The 20,144-nt window shown below is 35.2% G+C and overlaps 1 long non-coding RNA gene across 1 annotated transcript; it reads left to right on the top strand.

Annotated features, from left to right (window-relative positions):
- The first annotated feature begins 4,442 nt into the window (after positions 1 to 4,442).
- Positions 4,443 to 6,471, top strand: LOC107759457 (uncharacterized). Its single transcript, XR_012708376.1, has 2 exons — positions 4,443 to 4,660; positions 5,405 to 6,471. It is a non-coding gene; the product is annotated as an uncharacterized LOC107759457 (long non-coding RNA).
- Positions 6,472 to 20,144: the final 13,673 nt, after the last annotated feature.

The following is a 20,144-nucleotide window of genomic DNA, read 5'->3' as shown; positions in this document are numbered from 1 at the left end:
TCTCTCAAAAAGCACGTTTTTGAAAAGCAATTTTGAAAAAAATTACACTTAGAATCACTTTTTAAAAGATTGGCCAAACATTACTTATTGCTCAAAACTACTTTTCAAATTAATTAGTCAAACATAAACTACTTTTCACCAAAAGTACTTTTTTGAAAAATATTTTTTTTAGAAGATTCGCCAAATAGGCTATTCTTTTGCTATCTAGATATATATTATATCATAAATAAAAAAGGGTCAAATATACCCCTCTACTATGAGAAAAGGATCAAGTTTATCTTTCGTTATATTTTTTGTCTAAATATACCTCTGCGGTTATACAGTTGGCTCAAATATGCCCCTCCTCCGTTAAGATTGTCCAAGGTGGACGCCCAATCCCACGTGGCACTGAAATTTTTGTCACATGGCATACCACCTCACTGCCCCCATCCTATTTTACCCCTCTCCTTCACTTCTTCTTCCGCCACTAGCACCTCCTACCCCTTGAGCTTATTTTATGATCACTTTTATTTTAGGTTCATTCATACATGGGCGTATCTAGGGGGTTCCATGAGGCACGTGAACTCATGCTCCCCTCCCTAAATCATGTATAGTAATGTTATATTTTTTTATTTTTTTAAAAAATATATGTGTTTGTACCCATGCTCAAAGTATTACTATATAATGTGATGGTTATTGGATGTATCTCTCTAGGTGAGGTTGTGAGTTCAAATCTTATATCAATCTTTATGTTTTTTCCTCTTTTTTTTTTTTTCTAGAACTAGACGCCTGCGGGAGATGGGCGTGTATGGTATTATTTTTTGCGTATTAATTAGGTACTTTTTCTTTTTATTTCTTTTTCGTTTGGTTTATTCTTCAAAATTTTCACACAATGAAATTTCTATTCTTCTTTTGTCGCTGTGAAATCTTATATGATTAAAAAAAATAGTAATATTAAAACTATTAGTAGTGTATGATGTAGCATATGGTCAATGAGTTCAACTGATCCCAATATTTTCAATATAAAAAATAGATATAGATGTAAGAAAATTACTATTTAAAAAAATTTGAACTTATAATTTCAAAAGTGTAATGAATGCGCAATCGAAAGAACTAAAGATTGAACTCATAAAATTTATATTCTGGATCCAACTCTTCTTAATAGTGCACCCCATTCTTTCAAAATCCTGAATATGCCTCTGTCCACTAATACCCTAATACGACTCAAAAGATTACACTAAGGTGCATCCTTACTATTTTCTAACTTCAGGGTACATATGATGACATAAGATCTAATTAGTTAATTATTATTTTTATAAAAATTATTTGTACTAGAAAATTTGTTGATCATTTTTTCAATTGTAGTGGAAAAGGTGGATGGAGCATGGATATAACGTTCAGGTGATTTTGGAAATACTTTTCTCGTGACGGTTTTGAACATTAAGGGCTACGAAACATAACATAACAGTTGAGAACTTGAAGAAAATTGATTTAAGATTCTTATATGAATGACGACACAATTCATCACTCTCAATTAATTAAAAAATAATTTAAGACAACCAAATATTTTTATCATAGACTTATATTAAAAAACAATTAAACTTGATCCTTTTCTCATAGTAGAGGGGTATATTTGACCCTTGTCCCTAAATAAAATTAACAAATAACCATGAGGCAAAGTTTAAATCTAATTTTAAAAGTTATTATAGAAGGAAAAAAAATGAACTATTAAATTCTCAAATTTCCTTAGAGATACAGGATTCATTTTAGAACAGTTGGAACGAACTAATCAAAATTATTTAAATAGGTAGAAGAAATACGTTTATTTATTTAGGCCTACAAGAATTCTGCTTCTGTGAAATATAGATTCTTCTTCTTGAGCCAAATACGATGCGACAAGCCCATTGGAGTTCAGTTTGCATATTTAGCCAATGTAATAATCTGCTCCAGGCCAGTTGGTGTGTGCATATCTTTCATAAAATACAAACAGTGTAATTTAGTAGGAGGAGAAAGTTTTGATTCCTGATTTTTCAAACACAGTGGGCAGTCAATAAATCCATACTCAGGCTGCCAGTATTTGAGAATTATGAATAATTCTCATCCACATGAATGCCACACCTCCTCTAATCGGGGATTTACAGCCGTACCCTATATTTATATCACCTTTTAACATGTACCCTATTTTTAAAAATTATTGATTTGGTAGCTAGCTGACAAAAAATCCGTAATAATATGACAATTACATCCCTGACAAAAGATATAAAACCTGCATCATGCATTAATCGCGCGATCTGCAACCTCATTCGTGAAAAAAGATCTCCTCCTCTCCTCTCAACAGCTTTATCAAAAAACCAGAAACTTGTCCAGATTCATCTTCAGAAGTTGTTTCACCTTGAAGCTAAAAACTTCATCCTAATGTAGCATAAAATTGTTTCATGTTGAAGCTAAAACTTCATGCTAATATAGCATGAAGTTGTTTCACATTGAACCTAAAATTTCATGCTAATGCATGCTGAAGTTATTTATCTTGCAATCTACAGTTTTATCATGAGTTTTATCCGAAACTTCAGTCTAAACATGGCAAAGTTATTTAGTTCATTTGCTAAAACTTTAGACTAAACATGCTTAAGTTTTTTAGTTCATTTGCTAAAACTTCAGACTAAACATGCTTAAGTTTTTGTCTTGCAGTATGTAATTTTCTAATGAGATTTTGCTAATGCATGCTGAAGTTATTTAGTTCATTTGCTAAAATTTCAGACTAAACATGCTTAAGTTTTATTTAGTTAATTTGCTAAAATTTCAGACTAAACATGCTTAAGTTTTTTAGTTCATTTCCTAAAACTTCAGACTAAACATGCTTAAATTTTATAGTTAATTTCTAAAACTTCAGACTAAACATGCTTAAGTTTTTGTCTTGCAGTATGTAATTTTCTAATGAGTTTTTACTAATGCATGCTGAAGTTATTTAGTTCATTTGCTAAAATTTCATGCCAAAACATGTTGAAGTTTTATCCTGCAGTCTACATTTTTGTCATGATTTTTATCCGAAACTTCTAAACAAGCTAAAATTTTTTAGTTCATTTGCTAAAATTTCAGACTAAACATGCTTAAGTTTTTGTCTTACAGTATGTAATTTTCTAATGAGTTTTTTCTAATACATGCTGAAGTTATTTAGTTCATTTGCTAAAATTTCATACCAAAATATGCTGAAGTTTTGTCTTGCAGTCTACAGTTTTGTCATGAGTTTTATCCGAAACTTCAGTCTAAACAAGCTGAAGTTTTTTAGTTCATTTGCTAAAACTTCAGACTAAGCATGCTTAAGTTTTTGTCTTGCAGTATGTAATTTTCTTATGAGTTTTTTCTAATGCATGTTGAAGTTATTTAGTTCATTTGCTAAAATTTCATACCAAAACATGATAAAGTTTTGTCCTGCAGTCTACAGTTAATTTTGTCAATAGTCTTTTATTAAAGAAGGGCAAAATCGTCTTTTAAAAATATTTTTAATAAAAAAATAAGTACGGATATAAATAGAAAAATAAAACGGGTATAAATTAAAAAGGAGCGACCAAATAAGGCGCCCGTGCAATTTTTACCACTAATCGCACTAAACGAGATGGGCTTCATGAGAATCTATTTTGTCCCTTTCTTTTCTACGGAAAAAAAAAAACTACCAATAATTCACGAGACTTACTTTTTATAAGCACAATTAATGTATGAGAGAGTACATTTTCATCAATTAAAATTTACAAGCATATACAGACAACATAGACATTTAACCTTACAACGAATTACAGCTCAACCTTCTAAAGAAGGTATATTAGAAACCAAAAATTCCCAGCATATTTTTTACGTGTAAAATCACTATGAAGAATATGTCGAAACAAGTTACAAATGAGAAACAGAAAGCGAATGCTTGTCGTTAGCTGAAACCACGATATTAGCACCATGAGCACAAGATGATTGCTTGTCGTTAGCTGAAACCACGATATTAGCACCATGAGCACAAGAAACATACACTCTTACTCCTTAGTATGTTCCTTCTTTTTAGTCCCTCATGTAATTGATATAGTAATTGATAGATGCTGGGAAGCATGTCATGAAGGGCTCAAATTTCGACCGTTTCGATCGGAAATATAAGGCAGTCGGAATTTCCGACCGTTTCGATCGGAAATATAATTAAAATTATATTTTCATTTATTTAATAATTTTTGCCTCCAAATTTCGACCATTTTCGTCGATCAATTACGCGAAAAATGCTGCGAAAATATAATTCGGGGATTCCGACCGAAACGATCACAAAAATTAAGAAAATAAAATAAATATTCCGACTGATTTGGTCGAAAATACTAAAAAATATCAGGTTTGACTGGTCAAGAGCGGTCGTAACCCTCCCCCCCACCCGTTTTTCTTCTTTCTTCTCTAATTTTATTTCCTACCCTCCCCTCTCCTCCTCTTCTCCCACGTGACCTATTTCTTCTCCACACAAGGTAATTAACACACAGATTCCCTCTCTCTCACTCTCCTTCTCCCTCTCCCACCCGTTCATTCCCCCTTCCCCATAAATTTTTTGCCCCAATTTGTTTAACTCTTTTTTGGTGTAGTGAATCCGGTGGCTCTTCTCCCCTACGGTGGTGGTCCGACAATATCTCCGATGCAGTGAACTCGACGGCTTTGGTACAAGGTAATTTTTTTATTGCATTATTTAGCAATTTAGTATGTATAAATTAGCTATATAATTTGCAATATAGTATGGATAAATTGGCAATAATTTTTGTAATATAGTTTGTATATAGTGACTTTTTAAAAATTTACTTGTTTAGATTAATTAGCTATTTTTTCTCTTTTAGTTAGATGTTCTTGTGAAAATGGCTAGTATACTTGTATGTATCCAATAATAAATCAAGAAAAAATTTAGAATAATTTGGGTATTTTCTACAATTATGAATTTCTTGTTTATATAAAAAATAACTTAAGTGCTAAAACTTCTCTCATAGAGTTGAATAATATTTTAGTTAGAATTTTTATACATTCAAGTTAGGTTAGTTAAGAGTTGAAAATATATATTTTTTCATTCAAGTTAGAATAATTAAAGAGTTAGAACTTTTATACGTTCAAGTTGAAAATTCTCCATGCCCTATATATGAGTTAATTATATTATTTATTATTGGAATGAAATGAAGAAAATGCAGTCAATTAAGTATTAGAGCGGTATTATATGCTAATTTGAAATAAATTAGATTAATTTATATGTTTTAGAACTTTTTTGTCTTATAATAGTTTAATGTACCTATTAATATTGAAAGCACCCAAGTATTATATTAAAATATAGACTTAAACTATTTCGCTAACCATTGGGAGAATATAATTTAGTAATTAGTATAATATTAAATAAATATGTCAACTTTTATTTTTTTTCTTTGTGTAGATGGCATTTGCGCATCGTAGATGGATGTATAATAGGAATCATCCTAATCGTGTGGGGTTAAGGGATGAATTTAAAGAAGGATTTGCTAGATTTATTGCTAAGCCAAGGACATTTGATGATTTTCGTATTGAAGGGACGATTAGGTACCCTTGTGTGAAATGCATGTGCATTAAGTTATTGGGAGAAGATGTTGTTACATGTCATCTTTTTAAAAAGAGATTTATGAAAAATTATTATGTGTGGACTGCTCATGAGGAGAATCTAGATAGCGTAAATAATGTTGATTTTCATAATTCTTTTGGTAGTGAGGAGGGTAGTCCCGTAGTGGAGAATAATATTGAATATTCTAGATTCAATGACATGATGAGGAATGCCTTTGAGATGTTCCCGAGGGCTCAATTTGAACCAAATGACGAGGCTAAGCGATTTTTCAAAGAGTTAGAGGAGGCTAGTTGTCCGTTGTATGAAGACTCAGTGCATTCCAAGTTGTCTGTTGCTGTTCGATTACTTCAGATTAAGTCGGATAGTTCTATTTCTCAATCGGGCATGAATTATATCATTGGGCTTATGAATGAACTTAATCCGAGTAACATCGACCTATCCAAAGAATTCTACACGACAAAATAATAGGTTTCCAAGTTGGGTATTTCATCAGAGAGGATTCATTGCAGTGAGAATGGTTGCATTTTATTTTATAAGGATGATGCATCTCTAGAGAACTGCAAATTTTGTAACAAGCCTCGTTACAATGATGTCACAAATGATACAAAGAAGAAGATCCTGGTGAAGGTGATGCACTACTTACCCCTTATACCAAAGTTAAAGAGGTTGTATGCATCAATGAGATTCACTCCTAATATGAGATGGCCTTATGAGCAAATTTTGTAACAAACCTCGTTAATGTTGTTTGATTAGTTGGTTGGTTGATATAAATATTATTGTTCGGTTTGTAGTAAATATTGAATTTGAATTGTTATACTAGGTATTTGGTTGGCTGTTTTATTTGGCAGGTGGTGTAATTAAAACTACAACAAAATTCTGCTAAATATTTCCAGATTTGGGGCTGATTTATGACCGAATCAATCGTAAATATCACTAGAAATTACCTAGATTTGCGACTGATTCGGTCGCAAATTGTGAATTCCTGAAAATTTTAAATTAATTTATACTCAATATGTATGACTATTTCGGTCAGAATATTAATTAAATATTAATTTTATTATTTAAATTTCCGACTGAATCGATCGAAAAATTTAATTTTTATATTTTTTTTAATTTTAATTAGTGACCGAGTCCGTCGCAAATTTACAGACCAATTCGGTCACAATCACTTAAATTCAAGTGCGTCCTTTATTTTTCAGTTTGCGACCAAATCCATCGAAAATTGTCGACTGAGGTCGCAAATATTTTACGACCATGTGTTTTCCAACCAATATTTTTCGATCGGAAATCCGTCGTAAAAACTCAATTTTCGATCGATTGGACGATCAAAAATTAGTCTTTTTCTAGTAGTGCCTACCACCATCAAAATTAACCTGTGTAAAAAGCATATAGTGGTATTATTTGAATATCCATGCTAAAGATATTCTAGTGCCAAAATCACAACCATAAATCTCTATAAAGATGCATAGGAGTATCAAATTAGCGAGTTTGGCTGATTTCACATGCAGGAATGCTTGGGCATGAATTGGAGAAATGTTGCACGAAATGGTACGTCAGAGCTACAAAATAGAGCAATAAAAGAAGATGTGCAAGGCAATGAAAAGTCATGGCCATAGACAGTACAAGGCATTGTCCAGGGCACTGTCATTGGCACCCCAAACAGTACCTCGCGCAGAAACATTGGCGCCAAAGACAGTGCCTCGCGCAGAAATATTGGTGCCCCAGACAGTGCTTCGCGCAGAAATATTGGTGCTCCATATAGTGCCTCGCGCCAACGATGCTATCCGAACCAATTTCATTTCCTCCTTAGTTTTGTACATGGACACGTTAACCCTACCTTATAAATACCTCTTAAAGCTATTTTTTAGGGTGGGGGGGGGAGCATTTTTATAGAGGGGATTCGACCCAAGGAGGCAAGAACACGCTAGGAGTAAGGAGGAGAATTCTTCTACGAGTTTTTCACTTCCTTCTTCCTATTTTCATTATTGGCTATGAATTCTAGTATTGTAGTTTTACATACTATTATGAACAACTAATTTGTTATCTATAGTTTTGATGGAACCTTTTATAAGATAAATTCTCGTTATGTTTTTATATAATTGAACCGTTAGATTTCTCTACTTGTTCAACTACGTATTTACTGCTGTTGATTGGATGTCCATCAATTGACTGTACCAATTTAGTGTGTATTGATTGAGAGAGGATACATATTTAGGTAGTTGTTGAACAACATCACTCCTAACGTATGTGAGAGATCAATACAGAGTGTTTAAATGCGGGATTAGAGATAAAGAAACCTTGGTGCGATTGTAGTGAGCGATAAATTAGTGCCAGCTAGTGTGGTTCAAGATAATATTTCTAGTAAATTGTGGTAGATTCTCAAGAGAGAATTACAACACCCAAAGTACTCACGATCGGTAAAGAATACTTAGGTAAAATTATAGAAGACGTAGCGAGAAGGATTCCGACAATTGGAAAAATCATAACTCTAGACCTCCCTATTTTTTTTCCAACCCGTAGTATCTTTAGTTGTTAATCTACTACTTAATTTGTTAGTTAATTAGATATAAGAATCTTAATATTTATAATTTAGGAATTGTTCGAGCTTGTCTTCTTAGTAATAGTCAACAGTTGTAGCTAAACCTTAGTCCTCTGTAGGATTCGACTATGGACTCTTAGACCGGATTATATTTGTAGCGACCGCTTATCCTTTTTATGATTAGAGTTGGACGTGATCAAATTTTAGTGCCATTGCCGGAGAACTAACGGTGTAGTTGTAGCTATACATATTACTTGGTTTCAAGTTTGAACTTTTATTTTATTTTGTTTTGTTTTATTTTTTTAAGTTTATTTTATTCTACTTGTTGATTTTGTGAAACATGACATCTTGGAATTATGGGAGTTTAGGTGTTGGTAATTCTACTGTTGATCATCATATATATTATGAAGGAAATCACATGTGGCAAAATTATCAAAATATTTTCGAGAGCGAGTTATGTGCACCAACTCAATCTTATGTATGAAATGTGTGTGATATGTGTGGTGGTCAAGATGTTCACTTTCATGGTTGTGCTTATATTTCTTATCCTCTCCCAACCCCTTACTATGATGGTTCTGCTTTTTCTTGTAAAGTTAATAGGAACAAAAATCCTGGGGATGCGGACCTGAAGGAGATCAATGATATGTTAAAGTGTCTTCTGGAACAAAATAAAGAGAAATAACTACAGATAGAAAGGCAAAAGGCAACTATTCGCAACTTGGAGGCTCAAGTGAGTCAAGTGGTCGAAGCTTTTAAAAGCTCAACAAGCCAGTATTGGGGATAGTAGCCAAGAAGAGCCTAGCCAAGTACTATTTGAGGATGTCGATGTTGAGGAGGTTAGAGTAGAATATCGACAACCTAGCCAACTACTATTTGAGGATGTCGATGTTGAAGACGTGAGACTAGAGTCAGCTAAGGACATTGATGTTAAGGATGTTGAAAGTCCTGAAATTCATGTGTTTGAGCGCATTGGTCCTCACTCCAAATATTTTTCACATTGTGTTTGGATGATGATATGGAAATAGAGTAATCCGAGCAGATTGAGGAGTCAAGGAATGAGAAACAAAGTGCCTACATTCTGGAAATTTTCTTGCTAGAAAGACAGGACTACATACCTCATCTAAAAGCCAAGAAGTGTAGAATAGTATAATGGTTGCTTGGGCCAATTAGATTTGTTCCACCACCCCTATAGTTCAAATCATAAGCTCGAGGTGGAGGCAGAAAGTGGTTCACGTCGTGCCGCGACGTTAAATCAGGCGCTTTGTTGAGAGGCAACCCAACTTTAGTGCTTTCTTTTATTTTTAGTTTTCTAAAATTATTTTCTTATTGTATTATTTTTGTAGTATCATTTTTGATTTTTTAGGAGCATGGGAAGCATATCTGTTGGAAGAATGCAACAACAAGCCATATGGTTAGAACTAAGTGTGGGGTTCCCGCACAAAGAAAAATACCCTTGAGAAGTCTGAGTACTCCATGAGCTGTTAATGCTTCGGCCTTTGGCCTACTAGTGAGTTTCTTTTACCCTCTTATTATTTATGTTATGGATTGAGGACAATGCACAATTTTATGTGTGTGTGTGTGGGGGGGGGGGGGGGTTGTCTGGGTATTTTCTATGCAATTTTAGTTGTGTTAGTTTAATTGATAATTTTTTTTTAGAAAAAAAAGAATTGGACTTTTCCCAACGATGGATTTCCTAGACAGTTTTCTTGAGGGATTAAAGTCTAAACAAAAAATTAGAAAATAGAAAAATACAAAATATGTCTTTTTATTCTTCCTAGGTAGTAATAATCCCCCGTGGTTTTTCTTCGTGCCTCGGTTCTTTTCCATGGGATGTAACTTGAACCGGGTAATAATTTTTATTTTTTTTATTTTTAGTGTCGTATGTATGAAATAAAGGAGAAGAAATAATATGATTCACACATTTTGACTTGCTTGATGGTTGCATACTTAGGTTCTGGCATGTGTTTTACCATCCCTTAATTTTAAATATATGATGATGCCTTGGTAAAAATGAATAATATGTGGTATAACTCCTATGTCTCCGTTGCTTGACTTGTGTTCACTTTGTGCTTTATGCTTAATATATCTCTTAGCTTTATGAATACTTGTTTGATTGAGAGTCCGAATGAAACCATCCTTAGGGAGTCATGTGCCATGTGTGAGGTGAGTTATTTGCATAGTCCATGTTATTACATTTGGGTCTAGAACTTACCCGGAATGTGAATTGAATCGAAATCCTAGGTGTTGCTCGGTTTGAAAAATAATTTTAGGCTTTCTTTGATCTTTTTGAGTTTTGTTGTCTATCACAAATAAAATCATCCCTAGTTACCTTTATGAGCCTATAAGCTTTTCTTTTGGCATTCAAATTACATGCCTATTCCCTTTCGTTTTTAATTGAATTATTTTGATTCTTATACCTTTTAAAGCACTTGAATTGTAAAGAGAGCGCTAGAAAGAAGTAATGAGGAAACTTGGGTAACTTTTGAGTGGAACTAATAGAAGGAAGAAATGTGCACCTGTGCTTTAAATAAAAATCCACTATCGGCAAGGTAAAAGTAAAAAAAAGAAGAAGAAGGAAAGAATAATGAATAAATAAAGGTTTCTTATTTTTGCTAGTGGATGTGATCTGAAGCAGTGCATAAAGAAAAAGAAAAAATATTCTGGGGTGAGCTATCTTGTGATGATTGAAGCGGATTGAAGGAATTTTGTGCTTAAAGTTGAATACATAATGTGTTAAAGTACTTATTAGGGTTAGCCACTATATACCAATATATCATACCCGCCCTTTAGCCCACATTACAAACATAATAAGTCCTAGTTGATTTCGGACCGATCGAGCCTACATTAGTAGATGCTTACATAATAGCCAAGCCTATGGTACATTTTGCTTGCATGTGACTTCTTCGAGAGAGTGAGTGATGTTTCTTCATGTGTGAGCCCTTAAAATATATTCGATCATGTGATTTGGATGTGAGGACTGCTTACTCTTTTGTTTTATTGTGAGGGCAAATAGTTTCACAAATGATCGGTAATATTATTAGACTTCTCTATTAGATTAAGTATTCAAGCCTCGGGTGCATTGTGACATTGAGTTAGTTTTCGAAGCTAGGATTGTTATAATCATGTTGTTCCTATGTTAGATGTTTTGAAATTGGGCATAAGTACGAGAAGTGTATTTTGACAGCATATGCTAGAGCTTAATTGTTGTTATCAGCCATGGTCATAAGTATAGTATATTGTAAATGTGTGGCTTGTTGGGTCTTTGAAGAAGGAGTGTTTGGTTGGTTGACTCGAGGGCGAGCAACATTTAAATGTGGGGTGATGATGTCGTGATATAATTCCATATATTTTGACGTTATTTACCCTACTTTCTTGTTGTTTAGATACTAATTTATGCGATAATTACGCTTAATAGAGCTTATTTCACGTGTAGGAATGCTTGGACATGAAATGGAGAAATGTTACACGAAATGGTACCTCAAAGCTACAAAATAGAGCAATAAAAGAAAACGTGCAAGGCAATGAAAAGTCATGGCCATAGACAGTGCAAGGCATTGTCCAGGGTACTGTCATTGACGCCCCATATAGTGCCTCGCGCAGAAACATTGTCGCCATAGACAGTGCCTCACGCAGAAATATTGGTACCCCAGACAGTGCCTTGTGCAGAAATATTGGTGCCCCAGACAGTGCCTCGTGCCGACAATGCTATCTAAGCCAATTTTATTTCCTCCTTAGTTTTGGACGTGGACACGTTAACCCTACCTTATAAATACCTCTTAAAGTTATTTTTTAGAGGGGGCGGCTAGAAGAAGGAGGAAAATTCTTCTATGAGTTTTTCACTTTCTTCTTCCTATTTTCATTGTTGGTTAGGAATTCTAGTATTGTAGTTTTGCATACTATTATGAATAGCTAATTTGTTATCTAGTGTTTTTATGGAACCTTTTGTAAGATAAATTCTTGTTATGTTTTTATATAATTGAACCGTTATATTTCTCTATTTGTTCAACTACGTGTTTACTGCTGTTGATTGAATGGCCATCAATTGACTGTGCCAATTTAGTGTGTATTGCTTGAAAGAGGATACATATTTAGGTAGTTGTTGAACAACATCACTCCTAATGTATGTGGGAGATCAATACAGAGCGTTTAAAGGCGTGATTAGAGATAACGAAACCTTGGTGCGATCGTAGTGAGCTGTGAATTAGTGCCAGAGTGCCAGATAGTGTAGTCTAGTAAATTATGGTAGTTGCACGAGAGAGAATTACGACACCCAAATTACTCACGATCGATAGAGAATACTTAGGCGAAATAATAGAAGACGTAGCGGGAAGGATTCTGACAATTGGGAAAATCGTAACTCTAGACCTCCTTAATCCTTTCTCCAACCCGTTGTATCTTTAGTTATTAATCTACTACTTTAATTTGTTAGTTAATTAGATATAAGAATCTTAATATTTATAATTTAGGAATTGTTCGAACTTGTCTTCTTAGTAATAGTCAACAATTGTAGTTAAACCTTAGTTTTCTGTGGGATTCGATTTTCGACTCTTAGACCAGATTATATTTGCAGCGATCGCTTATCCTTTTTAGGACTAGAGTTGGGCGCGATCAGCGAGTCAGTGATCCATACAAAAATTACTTGGGCTGAGATGAGATAGGTCAAGATGGGCTAAACTTTGGGTCATAGCTTAACCCGCCCAACTCTTATCAAGTTTTAATTAATGTGTGTTGTTTTCTTATGAATTGTTTAATTATCAAATAATTTTTTTTTTTTGTTATGGTCATATATAACATATCAAATAAAAAAGAATTATTTTAAAGATATTTTAGCAAAGTTATTCATGGATCATTTGGACTAAAAATCAGCAGACTTTAGATGAGCTGAGATGAGTTGGATCAAGATGTGCTGAATTTAACAAATGAGTAGATCAATGATCGGCCCAAGATTGGACTAGTTGCGCTAATTAAATGGGTTTGGGCTCAAATTGACACTTCTAAAAATGCACAGGAAAACAAAAAAGGGGGCGGGAAATTGGATTTCAGACAATCAAACTGCATCTCCAAGAAAATCTTCCTTGAATAACGAAACTATAAGAAGACATGCACCAAAATTTAAAAGTCATATGATGTGTCAATGTATCAGCTAAGGGAGAACAAATCGCAGAAGAAGTTAATGGGATGCTACATGGTAGTAGCCAATAGGAGATGGCTTAAATAACGGTCAGCAATGTTGTTGAAGCTTCACAATTGATAACATTCTACTTATTTAGAAGCGGGAGTTGAGGTGCTCTTCGTCGTCCTGCTTCAGGGTTATTTTTGGAATTTTTCATCCCTGCTTCAGGGTTATTTTCGGAAATCTTCCCTCTAAGTTGCTCAAAATTGTTGTGGTGTACATCCCTTTTGTTCAACACGTAAGCGCCAACACGGTCTTCAGTTTATCATCTCACCTCGTGGTCTCTCTCTTTCTCTCTTTAAATTCTTTAGGTATAGATCTCTCAATTTCACTTCGTTTTCTCCCTAAGTTTGGAATTAAAACTGCATACTGTGGGCTGTTGATTTTGTTCCTGGGTTTTTTTGGTATTCGAGAGGTGTGGTTGATTTGAACCCAAGACGAAGTTGCTTCCACTATATCTCTTCACAACAAAGCAATACTGGAGAAGATGACCATTTGTGATTGGCTATTTGCCGCATCTATCAGGTGTTGGGGTGTACATTGCTTTGTCAAACACGTGGTATGCAATTCTTGAATCTTCCCTTGTGTCTGTCGTTCCCTCTTTATTTTTCCGTTTAAGTTTGGAATTAAAGCTATGTAATTTGAGTTGAGTTCATTCTTATAGGATTGGAGTCAGTGCTGGATATGTATCTTCAAAGAGCGACGAGTGTAGGTCTTGTAAAACGTGGTTGCCAACGCAATTAGACTCACAAACTGCTCATCCTCTTCCTCACTCTATTTTGCGCAGTTTGATTTTCTTTTTACGGTTGCTGGGTGATTTATTTATCTTACTCCTGTTGTTCTCTGTGTTGGCGCTGCTGAAATGTAAAATTACGAGTTTTGTTGAGAGATGATACTTGCTTTTGTTGGAACGTCATGTTCGTTGTTGTGTGCTACTCTGATGACAAGTTCGACTTGGTTCTTTTAGTTAGCTTTCTGTTTCATCTTGATAAATTTATGGCTCTAATTGGCTTATTAACTGACATATAACGAACAATATATATGAATTAAGTTGTTAGTTAAAGCTGACATAGGATTCATGGCAATTCGATACTATAAATGAATTCAGGATGAGGTGCATTTTTTTTGTTTTAATATTTAAAAAGCGATAACCAATTGCTTGACATATTTTATTGGATTCTTCGGAGTTTGATTTGGATTAAGGTTTGGGAAATTGGATAAACGAAGAGAAGTAAAGAGAATAAAGACAGGCACATCGGAAAAAGGGAAATAGACTCTATGTCGCGGAATTGTTGGAGATAGATGCTGACTTAAAGGGGGTGGCCGGAAATGAATTGGGAGTTGGTGAGGTTGGAAAGGTTTGAGACTCTGGCTGCTAAAATGTTGAAACGGTCGAGTTTTCTTTGTGTAGGCTACGACAAATTTATTTTATTTAATTTCGGTTAGCATTGGGATATATGTTACCTGGAAGAAAATTATTATCACATGATAGATTGGTCTGGTCATTGCGAAGAAAGAAATTTAACTTTTAAAATATAGAAGATTGGTATGGTCGTGTAACTGCATTAGATGACGTGATCGTAGCAGCAGATTTATCAGCTCCTAATATGCTTATATGTGCTTACGAAATTAACAATGAGACCGAAAAAGAAGAATAGTTTGCAAGGAGATGCTTGTAAGTGCCCCTATGATTACTTTGTATTCGTCGATTACAGACAAGCTGAATATTGATGTTGTTTCATTTTCTCTTGCTTCTATTGTTTTCCCACATTAAAGAATTTCAATTAAGCTATCGATAACACCAACAAACATAATCAGGATCTTGTTATTCTCATGTATTGAATGGTTGAGGAATAATGTGACTGCATTCTCCCGAATTCTTGTATCACGGGAACCAAGAAGAGTCATCAGAAATGGAATAGCTCCAGACTCAGCTATGATTCTGCGATTGTCCATTCCAGTTTTTATGAGCAATCTTAGCTCATACGTTGCCTGTCTCTGTATATCCGGAGATCCTGTTGCCAGTTTTCCAACTAAAAACTTTGCTGTCATTTTCACAGCATCTGTGGAAGCTTTAGTAGCAGAAATGTAGTCAATCGCCTTGTCACATTTCTTAATCTTACTGCTGCTGCTACCTTCTGAATCTGAAGGAGATAATGTAGGTTCTGTTGTTAGGATGTTGTTCTCTTGGCACCATTGATGGATTAGACTTTTTAGTTCATAGTTGGGAATGAGAGCCACATTTATCCATTGAGCGATTGAATTTCGATTATAAGTATGACATGATGTTACTATCACAGGGTCCCTCATCAAGTCGAGTGAAATTGGACAGCAGAATTCATCAGGGATGTCGAAAACAACGGAATAACATGAGGAGGGTTGACCAGCACGAGTACTCATTAGTTCTGGCCGCTTCAAAGTTTGCTTAATCATAAGGTGTTCTTCTTCCAAAATTGTTTCTTTAAAGTTTGTCTCCAGATGGTGTGAACCATCTTGAAAGTGCAAACTTTTTTGGCAAATGAATAAGACAAGAATTAGTTTTTTGGTCTTTTACTGATTGAATATGATATTGCATTCACTTATATGATGTGCTTGTATATTTGTACCTTCATTTTGGCTTAGAGCACTCTAAACTTTGGTTCTCAAAGTGCAAATGGAAAATATTAGAAGCAAGATAGAAAGTATTAGGAGATGAAATTTAGCTTTTGGTGAACCAAGTTGTTTAAATATGCAAGAACTTATATTAGGAGGCATGTCTTGTTAATTTCTCTTATTGTGCAAAAGATGTTTGGCTTGTTAACTTACTACAGAAATACATGTTCACAACTTTATCTGACAAAAAAGTATCCATCTTAAATTGGCAATTACAATTTGACGAAATGATATCTTACACCTCCATCGACCCCTTCCTTGGCAGGCTACTCGCCATTTTAGTTCTACAAAGATTCTATAGTATGCTCCTCTATGAATAAATAGTTTGTTCTCTTGGACTAACTTTTCCCCTTTTAGATCTAGATTTCATCATTTGAAATGAATTGTCTTTGCGGGTTCCCTTCAGCCATCCTCAACTTGTAGGTACTCTACTCGAGCTCTCAAAAGACAAGGGATGAATCACTACCTTAAACAATTCAACTTTGCTCATGGAAGCTTAGATATTATAGTTGTGGATACAGAATTGTATGAGGTAAACCACTTGTTTCTTTTATCTATTTAATTGGCTTTCTGTGCCTGTTAGCATTATTGGTGTCTCTGAGAATTATAAATTAACTGCATTTTTTCTTTCTATTTTGTTGCTTTGGTATCTTTACTCGACCACTAATTGATTGCATTATCGAACAGACATATGGTTTCCACTAACTGATAGTATTTGCAAATGCGATTCCTTGTCATGTGAATAGTATGCACTTTCAACTTCTTTGTCGCTTATCCGTCAAACTAGTATAAGGTTATTGAATAATACTTTCAATACAACAGTTAAGAGTTTCAACACCAATATATCAGATAACTTCTGAAATCTGAGCTCGCCTCATATTTGATAGTCATATTAACTTTGCCAAATTTTGGATTGTGTTAGATTTGATAATGTTACAAGTAATTTCGGATGAAAAGGGGGTTGTGATGCCTCCTACCATGGCAGTTAGCAGGGTTCTATAAGCACTTTCGACTGTCTTCTTTGACGTTATTTGGCTTTTATATTTTCACTTGGCATTATACATACAGCCAGGAATTCCCTCATATTCAAATTCAGGATATTAACTTTTTAGTCAACGTTGAACATTAATGTGAATTTGCGAAATGGATAAATATAGAAGAATGAAGATGTTTGTAAACTGCTACAATTATGAGTGCAGAAATGGCTTATGACCTATTGTGTACCATAGCTACCTCATTTCCTGGATTCTGTTTCAGCCTCTCCCCCAGCTGATTCTTTGTCTTGCTTCATTTTTTCTTGTTGGATTGGAATTTGGTTTTCGAGAAAATAAAAATGGATCTTCAAGAAAACTGCTTTTATCATGCCTATATTTAACAAGGCTGGTAAGTTGGTTAGCCTTTTGCTGTCGAGCTTTCTACAGTAAACTTTTAATTTTATTTTTCTTCTTGCTAGGTTACTTTAAATGGTGCTGAAGATAGGCAATCACAATTGTTAAAAGACACACTTGAAAAAAGTGAAAGCAAATGGTACCTTCAAGCTGCATTATTTTACTCCAAAGAGAAAATATGATAATGCATTTTGTGACCTGACCTCCGTATGTGACTAAGTGGTATCGCGTAAATGTATGTGCATTACTATCGGAATTCATCCATTGGTAGCTTGCGAAGAAGATAATACTCTAACAGAACTAAAACATAAATTACAGTATTTACATGGTGTATTCCTGAAATATGGAGTGGTAAGTCAAAGTATTAATGCTAATAGTCCATATCCCCAAGAAGCTAAGGAATACCTAATAACGGATACCATTTTCATCTGCAAATCTGTTTCTCAATATCCACAAAATCTAAACATAGCCCGAGGGCTTTGATTTTGTAGTAAGAGCGCAACAAATGGTGTACGCCACGGGTTCGAATCTTGCCGAAGATAAAAGCTCAAATTTTAAGGGAAAAAGGGTAGAGGGACAAGCACATTATCTAATGAGGTTCGAGCCGTGCGCCACTGACCATCGAAAATTTCTTGTTTATAAAAGAAATTTAATTTACCTATATAACAACTACTACTTCTGGTATACCCTTCTTGGCTCTATCTCTCACCATTTTCGAACACCAGCAACAATAATCCACAATCTAAAACCTCCAAATGCACACAATTGCTTAGCTCTAATCTGGTTCTGATTATATCCAAATTAAGGAACAATTCGGAGTTGAAGTTGCCAGAATTGACAATTTTGTTGAAGTTGTGGGTGGTAAATTCTTGAGAAATCTCCTCAAAGCGCGTTGATTTTTGGGTTGGTGGAATCCATTAGGTCTTTGTATTTGAGCCGTATTTTCTAGGGTTTTGTTCATTTCACCGTGTGCTCAAGAGCCTCTCTATTTGGTCTTTTCTGATTGGTTGTCAGGCAACCTTCTCATAGTTTATCTTCTGTGTACTACTTGCACCATCACCACCAGCCATATTTTCGTTAACTTCAAGGGCTGCAATTCAGGTTCTATTGTTCCTCTCTTGTCTTGATATTTTAGCAAAATTGTATCTCCTTGCCTGCCTATCTTGTTCTTGAATCCTTAGTTAGTATTTGCCATAGCACTGCCAAATTAATTGCATTAGTGATAGCTTTGCCTACTTATTTATATTGTTAGCTACCTATTTACTTCTTTATTTTGAATCTTTATTTCATATATCCCCTAGTAGTTACTGTTCTAGTTTTGCACATTTTCTTTTTGACCTTTAGTTATAGATTATAGCCCACTTTAGCTCTTTTATTGTATTTCTTCACCTATTTTTCTGTTCTTTAGTTGTAGAATATAGTTTCATTTAGTTCCTTTATTTTATTTCTTCACATGTTTTTCTGACCTTTATTGTAGATTATAGTTCCCGTTAGTTCCTTTATTCTTTTTCTTCACCTATTTTGCGACCTTTAGTGGTAGATTATATTTAGGTAATTCATTTTATTTTTGTCGCTTAATTTCGGGATAGTGCTTGCGTAGTGACTCCTAGATTATAGTGGCTTTGGTGAACGATGGTAGGGTAAGGTCTTGTCCTCGGGGGTGTCAGCACGGGGGAGAGGGTGCAGGGATAAGAGGGCAAGAGAGCTACAAGGCTAAGAGTGGGGTCTTGGAACATAAGAATTTTGACTAGAAAATTTGTAGAGTTAGCGATGATTCTCGAGAAAAGAAAGATTAATATAGCTTGTGTACAAGAGACTAGTTGGGTAGGAGATAAGGCGCATGATATGGACAGGTTCAAACTATGGTATTTTGGGAGGGTGAGGGCAGGAATGGGGTATGTATCTTGGTTGATAATGACCTCCGTGAACTAGTGGTGGAGGTTAGGAGGGTGAATGACAGGCTGATGACTATTAAGGTAGTTGTTGGAGGTTTTAATTTGAACATAATCAGTGCGTACGCACCCCAAAAAGGCTTGGATGAGGAAGTCAATAAGCGCTTATGGGAGGATTTGGATGAGATGGTGCATGGTATCCCGCATACTGAGCATCTTTTCATAGGAGGATATTTCAATAGCTACATTGGAGCGACGTCTGTGGGCTATGATGATGTGCATGGTGGCTTTGATTTTGGAGATAGAAACGGAGGAGGAACGTCTCTGTTGGACTTTACTGGAGCATTTGATTTGGTGATAACAAACTCGAGTTTCCCGAAGAAGAGGGAGTACTTAGTCACCTTTCGGAGTTTGGTGACCGAGACGCAGATTAATTATTTACTCTGCAGGAAGTCCGATAGAGGTTTTTGCACGGATTGCAAGGTCATCCCGAGTGAGAACCTCTCGACCCTTCATAGGCTCCTGGTTATGGATCTTGAGATCACGAGGAAGAGGAGGAGAATGGCGATGTATAGCCAACATAGGATCAAGTGGGGAGCCTTGACGGAAGCTAAGGCGCAGGAGTTAAGGGTCAAGCTGTTGACTATGGGGGCATGAAGGAGTAGTGGGGACGCAAGCGCTATGTAGACCACGGCTGCGCAGTGCATTAGGGAAGCCGCAAGAGAGGTATTAGGGGTCTCAAAGGGTTATTCTGGTGGTCACAACGGAGACTGGTGGTGGAATGGAGATGTCCAAGAAAAAGTGAAAACCAAGAAAGCAGCTTATCTGAAGCTAGTGAAAAGTCTAGACGAGGAGGAGAAGATGGCGAATAGGGAGCATTATAAGTTGGCTAATAAAGAGGCAAAGCTAGCAGTTACGGCAGCCAAGACTACAA

The sequence above is a fragment of the Nicotiana tabacum genome, chromosome 4 (genome assembly GCF_000715075.1).
Source record: "Nicotiana tabacum cultivar K326 chromosome 4, ASM71507v2, whole genome shotgun sequence".
NCBI lineage: Eukaryota > Viridiplantae > Streptophyta > Magnoliopsida > Solanales > Solanaceae > Nicotiana > Nicotiana tabacum.
The sequence above is the reverse complement of the archived record's forward strand: the minus strand, read 5'-3'. Positions and strand labels throughout refer to the sequence as shown.